Consider the following 9838-nt stretch of genomic DNA (forward strand, 5'->3'; position numbering starts at 1 on the left):
TAGAGCCCGTCCACACAGAGACGCTTTTTGGGTTAAACGCAGAGGTTTTGCTTTGTCTTGGCCGAGCGTCCAAAGGAATCCTGTAAACGCACTGCCCGAAACCGCACTTTTTTGAAACCTGGTCCCAGAGTGGAAAAATCTGAAACCGTAGCCCTTTTGAATTCGTTTGGACAGCGAAACCGCACATCCTACTTGCGTATCAATGATGTCATCGCCACAGCTGCCCTGGACTTGACACTTATACTGTAGTATTGCCTAACAATACTAGTTCATACATGACATTACCTACGATTACACTCCGTAGGATAAATATAACAACTGATGCTGCCAGCGCCAATAGCTTATGACTTGGTGGACTTTTCCCGGTGTTTTTTTATGCATTCTAGCTACTGTCAGTGACGCGAGAGAACTTAAGTTATTAGGGAAGTGCAGTGTAAGTTTACATTAATTTGTGCGTAGTGCCGGTGTCATTTATTTATTTTACATGTCTTACAACATAAATAAATGCATTCATAGTGAAGTCAGATATGAGCTACAAAGACGCTTAGAACTCATGTTAAGTCTATAGATGCGCACTAAATGCGAATGCGCGATTTGATGCAAGCAAAAGTATCGACTGTTACTAACAAAGGTATTATAGCAATATTATAAATGTGGCGACAGAATAGCCTAGAACTTGGGTACGCCTAGCCTTTGCACTTGCGGTGATAACCAAAACTAATGTGAATCACGGACTATCCTACAACCAAAGAAAGTAAAGGAGATTATTTTTACCTGCGTTAGCCAAATAAAGGATGGGACTGCACCCTTCACAAACCGTACAAATTGAGTTTATTAGTTTTACAGTTGACTACAGTTGACACAACAAACAGTTCTGGTTTTCTTGCACTAGCCATTTCGTCATAGCCTATTCTGTCTGTTTGTATAGCCTACAGCGCAAGCTTTGGTCAATTTCTGTAAAGAAACAGTGCCCCCTATAGGCCTGGGATATAAAGTAACGTGTTGAGTCGTGTTGAGATGGATCCGTTTGGACGCAAATATTCTTGATACGGTTCCAGGGAAGACGGAGGAAAAAAAGATCGGTTTGGTACGTGTGGACTAGGCCTTAAAGTCCTGAATGACCTAAGACCCATTAGCCCTCACCTCCCTTGTTATGAAGGCCTTTGAGAGGATTGTGAAAGCTCATATTATCAGCGCCACAGCTTCAAAGATGGATCCTCTTCAGTTTGCATATCGTGCCTAAAGAGGGGTGGATGATGCCAAAATCTACAAATTGAATGCCATCCATGAACACCATTCATTATTATTTCAACCTGGATCATCAGCTAATTCTGTGGATTACAGACTTTCTGACCCAAAGAACACAGACGGTGCTGGTCAACAAGAGGTTCTCTGACATCTGATACATGTCCACTGGCTCACCCCAGGGTTGTTTCCTCTCACCACTACTTTTCATCTTGTACACAGATGACTGTAGAAGCCGCCATGCTGATCGTCATCTAGTGAAGTTTGCTGACGATACTGTTCTCCTTTCCCTGCTACATGGTTCTGTCCAAGATCAAGGGCCTGTCCTCAGTGAGTTTGTGGAATGGTGTGATAGCTCCTTTTTGGAGCTAAATGTGACAAAGACCAAGGAGATCATTGACTTCACTAAGCATGGAGGAAGCAGGACTGCAACTACAATCCATGGGGAACCAGTGGAAGTTGTACAAGAATATAAATACCTGGGCACTGTCATTGATGACAAACTGCGTTTTGACTCTGATACAGAAGTGATTATTAAAAAATGTCAACAGAGGCAGTATTTCTTGAGGAAGCTTTACTCCTTTGGAGTGAACAGGAAAATTCTCAACATTTTTTACACCTCCTTTATTGAAAGTATACTGACCTTTGATAGTCTTTGAATGACTATAGGCCCATAGCCTTAACCTCAGTAGTCATGAAGTCCTTTGAAAAACTAGTTAAAAAGGAAATTATTTTAAAGACTGATCGTCTCCTTGACCCCTTACAATTTGCATACCGATCCAATAGGGCAGTGGTTCTCAACCTTTTTTCAGTGATGTACGGTCCAGGGCCGGCGATTGCTATAGGCGAGCTAGGCAATTGCCTAGGGCAGGGGTCTCAAACTCAAATGAGCTGGGGGCCAATTCTGCCAACGTCATCTGTTTGGAGGGCCGCTATTTCTGAAAATGCAATGTTCTTTTTTTCAAATACCACACAAAACTGCAAACAGAAAGGGCAAGTGTTTTTATCTAGTTTTAGACACCTGTGTTAGCAACCTTAGCTTATAAATAAAATAATGATAAAATAAATAATAATACGAATTATAAAACAAATGAAAAGCATAAAAACAGGTATGTGTGTGTTTCACACCAAATAAAAATATTTTCCTCTAATAACTTTTTTAAACCTGGCAAATTATAGGCGTCAGGGTTAAGAAAGCAACACCATTGGATTTTTATATCAAAAGATAAATTTCAAAAGGCCATGGCTTGAAAGTGGTCAGAGATAAAGTCCTACTGTAAATGTAAAAATCTTTGAGTAAAACAAAAGTTTATGAAGGGGGTAAATGTACCCATCTAATTTGCCACTGGATGGCAAGCACCTCAAATTATGCACCTTTCAATAAATACTGGATGAACATATTTGAGCAGGTTTACTTTACTTTTTTCATATTACTCACACAACAAATTAACAGGAAAACACCTAAGATGTATACCAACACCTAAGATGTATATTGTTTCTAAACCACAAGGCCTACAATAAAGTATTCTGGTTAAATGAGTTCCTATCGCGGGTAATCTGAGTACCCAGAAGTTCGCATCATATTGCGACTTTGTAGTTAAGAGCCCTATTTCTACTAGCCCTGCTGTCTGTACCACGTCCATTACGGACACTATCATCACGATTACCACTGCAACCTCCAAGCTATGTTGGGCAGAGGGTCGAAATAAGCATGGTATGCTTAGTGGACACCGTCGTAGACGCAGACGCACCTCCATTCAATAGACGATCGATCATAATCTCCAAAAGGATATTCTCCTTCAGATTTAGAATAGGTGAATAACATAGCCTACCTAAGACTTCATCACACGTAAACGTTTGGTGTAGGCCTATTTCTGCTTAATTTCTGCTTCAATTTATGCAACACTATGGCCTGCATCGCTTCCACGTCAATACAAATGCACGTCTTTGTGTTTCTCGCGTGTAATACAAGCATTTCCTGAAAACTTTGCACAGCGATTTTGGGTTTGAATGAAGCTCTGGATGTCTAGCACATAGTGGAGCAGAGTACAAATGAGATTTGTCACCGTACTTGGAACTATCGTCTATTTTAATCAGTATCGTTGTTTGTCACAATTAAAACGCGTTTTGGCACCCCCAAACTCTGGGTGTTTCTTATACAACTCTTGTGTGCATTCGGCCACTGACTTTCCAGCTGGGTCTCCAACATGTCAATCGCTTGCTGCCTTGCCAGAGCTGACACACGCTACTACATTTGAACACAATTGTTGCACCGCTGACTCAATGAACGAGGCATTCCAGCCTTTTAACTACATGGAATGTAAATAATAAAAAGTAAATCATGCATAATTCAAAAATAACTCAATAGGCTACTTATCTATGCGCCAATAAGGTTTCCATTACAGCACAATCCTGCCCCTAAAGGCCTGACGTTCAATGAACGCATGAAAGCAAACTGGATGGTTTGTTTGAAATCCCAACACTCTTTCAACTACATGAAATGTAATAGTGATCATCAAATACCTCCCTAGATTTCAGTGCCCTTCAGTCCCAACATTTAACTATATGATTGTAATGAAAATAATATTGATAATGAAATTGAATAGCCTACTGAAATATAAAATTCATTTTATGAACATATATTTTCCTGTAATATTTATTAAATAATTGTTTTTTTTTTTATGGATTCTACTAACTATTAAGGTATTAGTACTAGCATTGATTTTATTTTGATTTTTAAAGAATTAAAATATAACAAGCATATTATAAAAATCCTATATTTTGACATGTATCTCACCACAGCAAGCTCATAGCTCTACATGCATTTCATGTGTGTGTGTAGGGCAGACTGTACTGAATCTGGCAATATCATTGCCATGGTGGAGGGATTCTCAGGGGCTGAGCAATTCACAGACATACTGTATGTGGTGTGCGCCTTACAGAAATAAATGCCTTTTTTATTTAGTGATTAAAAATGACCTTTTTGCGCTCCATATCTGTGACAAAACTGATCTGACCTGACTTGACCCGAGTTTACGTGTTAGCTAGATGTGTTCCTATGGTGTCTGCACCTATGATTCTCACTTTTTACTGCATTACCATGAACAAAGTAAAGGCAAAAAAGGTGTTTCTTTGTCGAACAAATTGGGATGCAATGTGAGCCTTGAATTGGATGTCGTGCAGGAATTTGCTAGGATCTCAAAACCGGATTATGAGCATTCTTTGCCATAGAGAAACACACAATAGCGTTGAATTATAAACATGCTTTGCCACAAAAACAGACAAAAACGTGAGGTAAGTCAAGCTATATGAAGTTATTATTTTGCTGTCACTTCGTTTGTTTTATAACTCAGAAGGATGTACTTGGTATCAAATGACAGCTCTGTGTCACCTTTTCATCTGACCTGCGTGGCATATCTATGCGATCACAGGTCCGCGAGTAATTCAAACGAGAGTAATGGGTGTGCAGCGTTGGTTTTTGTACATGACGTTATATTTTGAAGTCACTTTGTCTGTTTTCATAAGCCAGAAAGATCAACATACTTGGTACCAATGGATAGCCCTGTGTCTCCTCTTTCATCTGATATGCTTGCTATTATATTTCTCTAACTGGGGTAACTATACAGAAACTCAGAAACAGCACCTGTTAAGTCCACATGTCTCTTTTTATTCTTCTCCCCAAAACTACATGTGTCTCAGTGAACTCCTGCATGTAACTTCATACTACTGCACCCTAGTGGTGGCTCCATAAATGCAGGATACAACATCCCTCCACCATTAGATAAGTTACAGCCTCATCTGAAATAACAGACCCTTTAACATCAAACAAATAACATGACATAAATCAATGCTAATTCAGAGTGGGGGTAGACTGCCCCAGCTCTGGTGGACTCAGAACGGGGTTTATTCTGCCCCAACAGTTCTGGCCACTCTAACTACAAATCAAGTTTGTCAGTGGCCTTCCTTGTCCTACATGAACGACGAGGGCACTCCACTGGCTCCCCAACAGCTGGCTCTTCTACTAGCGGTAGTGGAGTCTGCTCCGCTGTACTTTCATCACCCTCCGCAATAGCACTAGGCCTTTGTCCGTGCTCCTCAGGCTCTGTCTCCGGCAGCTGTTCTGGCTGTTCAGCTCTCGGGGCATCAGCATCACCGTCTGCTTCAGTGTCTTGTTCGTGGTCTCCGTGTAGCTGGTGGCGACCCTCTAACCCCCTTCTCGCTAAAAGGTGGTCCACATGGCACCTGAGCACCTGGCCATCCACCTGGACTTTGTAGCTGAGAGGGCCGGTGCTAGTCATTACCACTCCTGGTACCCATTTCCGACAACCTGTAAAATCCCTCACCCACACTTCAGAGCCCGACATCAGTGCCCTGGTAGGTCTGGTGCGGTTCCCCCTACAGATCATGCGTTCTTGGCTCTGGAATACTTTGGTCTGAGTGTCTGGCTTTAATAGGTCCCATCTTGTTCTGACAGGACGCCCAAACAGCATCTCTGCTGGTGACCTCCCCGTAGTTGCATGAGGTGTCGATCTGTATGCTGCTAAGAACCTCAATATGCGTGTCTTCAATGACCCTCCCGACCCCATGGTTTTCTTCAGGGCCCTCTTTACCGTCTGCACTGCTCTCTCAACTAAGCCATTTGTGGATGGATTGTAGGGGGCAGATGTTATGTGCCTTACACCATTGGATGCCAGAAATCCCTTAAACTCTGCACTTGTGAAGTATGCTGCATTGTCTGACACTATCATGTGGGGAAGGCCGTAAATGCTGAACATCTCCCTTAAGTGCTCAATTGTTGCTGCTGACGTGGCTGCCCTGACTGGGGCCACTTCCAGCCATTTTGAATGCGCATCTACTGCTATCAAGAACATCTCCCCCAGAAACGGACCTGCATTGTCTATGTGAATACGTGTCCATGGCTTGCCATGCCATTCCCAAGGAGATACTGGTGCCTGGGGAGGAGTGTTACGTACCTCTTGACAGATAATGCAGGCATGCACTTTCTGTTCTATTTCATTGTCCAACCCTGGCCACCACATGTGACCTCTGGCTGTTGCCTTCATCCTCGAAATTCCCGGGTGTGGCTCATGAAGTTCATCCAGCAGAATTTCACGAGTGTGTGGTGGAACCACCACACGAAGTCCCCAGAGCAGGATGCCATCTTCCACACTGAGCTCTACTTGTCTTTTAAAAAACGGCCTCAAAGCCTCAGCTGGGCAGCTGGGAGGCCATCCCTCTTTGACGAAACGGCAAACCTTTGCCAGTGTAGGGTCCCTTGCGGTCCACAACTTCAGCTGCTGGCTGGTAATAGGGGCTGTCTGAAGCTGTTTTAGTAAGCATGTCAGCTCGGCTGGTCTGTTTGTCTCCTTGAGCCTTTCTGAAAGGGGAAGTCTGCTGAGACCATCAGCGTTTGCAATGGTGGGTCCTGGCTTGTAGGCAAGGACATACTGATATTGAGCCAGCAGTAGAGCCCAGCGCTGGAGACGTGGTGAGTCTTGTGGTCTGTTTGTATAGTAAAGCCATGCCCGTACACGTATTGGTGGAACTTTTTCACTGCAAATATTACGGCAAGGGCTGCTCTCTCCAAATGCGAATAGTTCTTTTCAGCTGGCGACAATGAGCGGGAGGCAAAACAGACAGGTCTCTTGGAGTCGTCCATCCTATGTGATAAAACCGCTCCTACTCCGTATGGAGACGCATCACAAGTTATGATTAGGGGCAATTGTGGGTTATAATGGACAAGCAGTGTTGAAGCTGACAGCAAGTCTTTTGACCTCTGGAATGCTACATGCTGCTGAGAACCCCATCCCCACTTTACCCCAGCCTTTAAGAGGCCATGCAGAGGGGCCAACACTGTGGACAAATCAGAAAGGAATCGGCCATAGTAATAATAATCATTCCCAGGTAAGCACGCAGTTCGGTAACATTTTTGGGCTCTGGTGCCTCCCTTATAGCTCTTACTTTCTTTTCCAAGGGTTAGAGACCAGTGGCAGATAAATATTCAACCACTGGAGCCATGAATTCACACTTAGTCCTTTTTAGCCTGAGACCTGCTTCCTCTAATTGTGTCAGGACCTGACTGAGTGTTTGGAGATGGGCTTCTTCTGACGGCCCTGTCACCAGGACATCATTCAGATAAACAGTTGTGTGTGGAATTCCTGCCAATAAGTTCTCCATTGTCCTCTGAAAAATTGCACAAGCTGAAGAAACTCCAAAAGGGAGACGTGTGTACTGGAATAACCCCTTATGAGTGTTAATCGTCACCAGTTTACGCAAATGTTCAGCTAGAACCAACTGTTGGTAGGCATGGGACATGTTTAGCTTAGAGTAGCTTGTGCCCCCAGCCAGTGTAGCAAAAAGCTACTCTATTCGAGGTAGAGGGTACTGTTCTAATCTTGAAGCTACATTTGCGGTTAACTTATAGTCTCCACAAATCCTAACAGTACTGTCCGGTTTCATCACAGCCACAATGGGCGCTGACCACTCAGAGTGTGTAACAGGTTCAATGACTCCTTCTGCTTGTAGTCTGTCTAACTCTGCTTCAATCTTACATCGCATCGCGAAAGGCACAGGCCTGGCCTTACAGTAGCGAGACTTGACAGATGAGTTAACATGGAACGCACTTCCATACCTTTTAAGGTCCCCAGCTCATCTCTGAAAATCTCATTATGTTTTGAGAGGACGTTTTGCAGCGCGTTATCTGACACCTTGAAGATTGGCTTGAAAAGTTCGTTCCAATTTAGTCGTAACACGCCCATCCAGTCCCGCCCCAGCAGATTTGGACCCCGATTTTGAACCACCAGTACATCCAGAGTGGCTGTCTGGCCCTCATAGTAGACATTCACCGTCATTTTCCCTTTTACTTCTACCTTGTCCCCCGTGAAAGATCTCAGTACCACTTCAGAGGGTACTGTATTTCCACGTGAGGATATGCAGTTTCCCAGTTTCCCACCATTTATTTCCACATGAGGATATGCAGTTTCCTACCAGTTATTTCCACATGAGGATATGCAGTTTCCTACCAGTTATTTCCACATGAGGATATTAAGTTTCCCAGTTTCCCACCAGTTATTTCAACATGAGGATATTAAGTTTCCCAGTTTCCCACCAGTTATTTCCACGTGAGGATATGCAGTTTCCCAGTTTCCCACCAGTTATTTCAACATGAGGATATTAAGTTTCCCAGTTTCCCACCAGTTATTTCCACATGAGGATATGCAGTTTCCTACCAGTTATTTCAACATGAGGATATGCAGTTTCCCACCAGTTATTTCCAAATGAGGATATTAAGTTTCCCAGTTTCCCACCAGTTATTTCAACATGCACTCTTAAAACGATTGTGTTTTCCCTATATAGACACAGAGATGTGTTAAAAAACAATGCAAGTTTCGTTGTTTTCAACGCAAGTTGTGTTATTTTCAACACATATTGTGTAACAAATAAAAAAGGAAACAACACAAACTGTGTTGTCCCTATCTAGACACAGAGATGTGTTAAAAACAACGCAAGTTGTGTTGTTTTCAACAAATTCCTTTTAAGAGTGTGAGGATATTAAGTTTCCCAGTTTCCCACCAGTTATTTCCACATGAGGATATGCAGTTTCCCACCAGTTATTTCCACATGAGGATATTAAGTTTCCCAGTTTCCCACCAGTTATTTCAACATGAGGATATTAAGTGTCCCAGTTTCCAAACAGTTATTTCCACATGAGGATATGCAGTTTCCCACCAGTTATTTCTACATGAGGATATTAAGTTTCCCAGTTTTCCACCAGTTATTTCAACATGAGGATATTAAGTTTCCCAGTTTCCCACCAGTTATTTCCACGAGGATATGCAGTTTCCCAGTTTCCCACCAGTTATTTCCACGTGAGGATATTCATTTTCCCAGTTTCCCACCAGTTATTTCCACATGAGGATATGCAGTTTCCCACCAGTTATTTCAACATGAGGATATTAAGTTTCCCAGTTTCCCACCAGTTATTTCCACATGAGGATATGCAGTTTCCCACCAGTTATTTCAACATGAGGATATTAAGTTTCCCCACCAGTTATTTCAACATGAGGATATTAAGTTTCCCAGTTTCCCACCAGTTATTTCCACATGAGGATATTAAGTTTCCCAGTTTCCCACCAGTTATTTCAACATGAGGATATTAAGTTTCCCAGTTTCCCACCAGTTATTTCCACATGAGGATATGCAGTTCCCAGTTTCCCACCAGTTATTTCCACGTGAGGATATTCATTTTCCCAGTTTGCCACCAGTTATTTCCACGTGAGGATATTCATTTTCCCAGTTTGCCACCAGTTATTTCCACATGAGGATATGCAGTTTCCTACCAGTTATTTCCACATGAGGATATTAAGTTTCCCAATTTCCCACCAGTTATTTCCACAAGAGGATATTACGTTTCCCACCAGTAATTTCCCATGAGGATATGCAGTTTCCCACCAGTTATTTCCAAATGAGGATATTAAGTTTCCCAGTTTCCCACCAGTTATTTTAACACGAGGATATTAAGTTTCCCAGTTTCCCACCAGTTATTTCAACATGAGGATATTAAGTGTCCCAGTTTCCCACCAGTTATTTCCAC

General features: G+C 42.6%; 1 pseudogene; it reads right to left on the reverse strand.

Moving 5' to 3' along the window:
* Positions 1 to 5180: 5180 nt before the first annotated feature.
* Positions 5181 to 8096, reverse strand: LOC125288301 (annotated as a pseudogene).
* Between the last annotated feature and the right edge of the window lie 1742 nt (positions 8097 to 9838).

This window comes from Alosa alosa, chromosome 23, assembly GCF_017589495.1.
Source record: "Alosa alosa isolate M-15738 ecotype Scorff River chromosome 23, AALO_Geno_1.1, whole genome shotgun sequence".
Lineage (NCBI taxonomy): Eukaryota > Metazoa > Chordata > Actinopteri > Clupeiformes > Clupeidae > Alosa > Alosa alosa.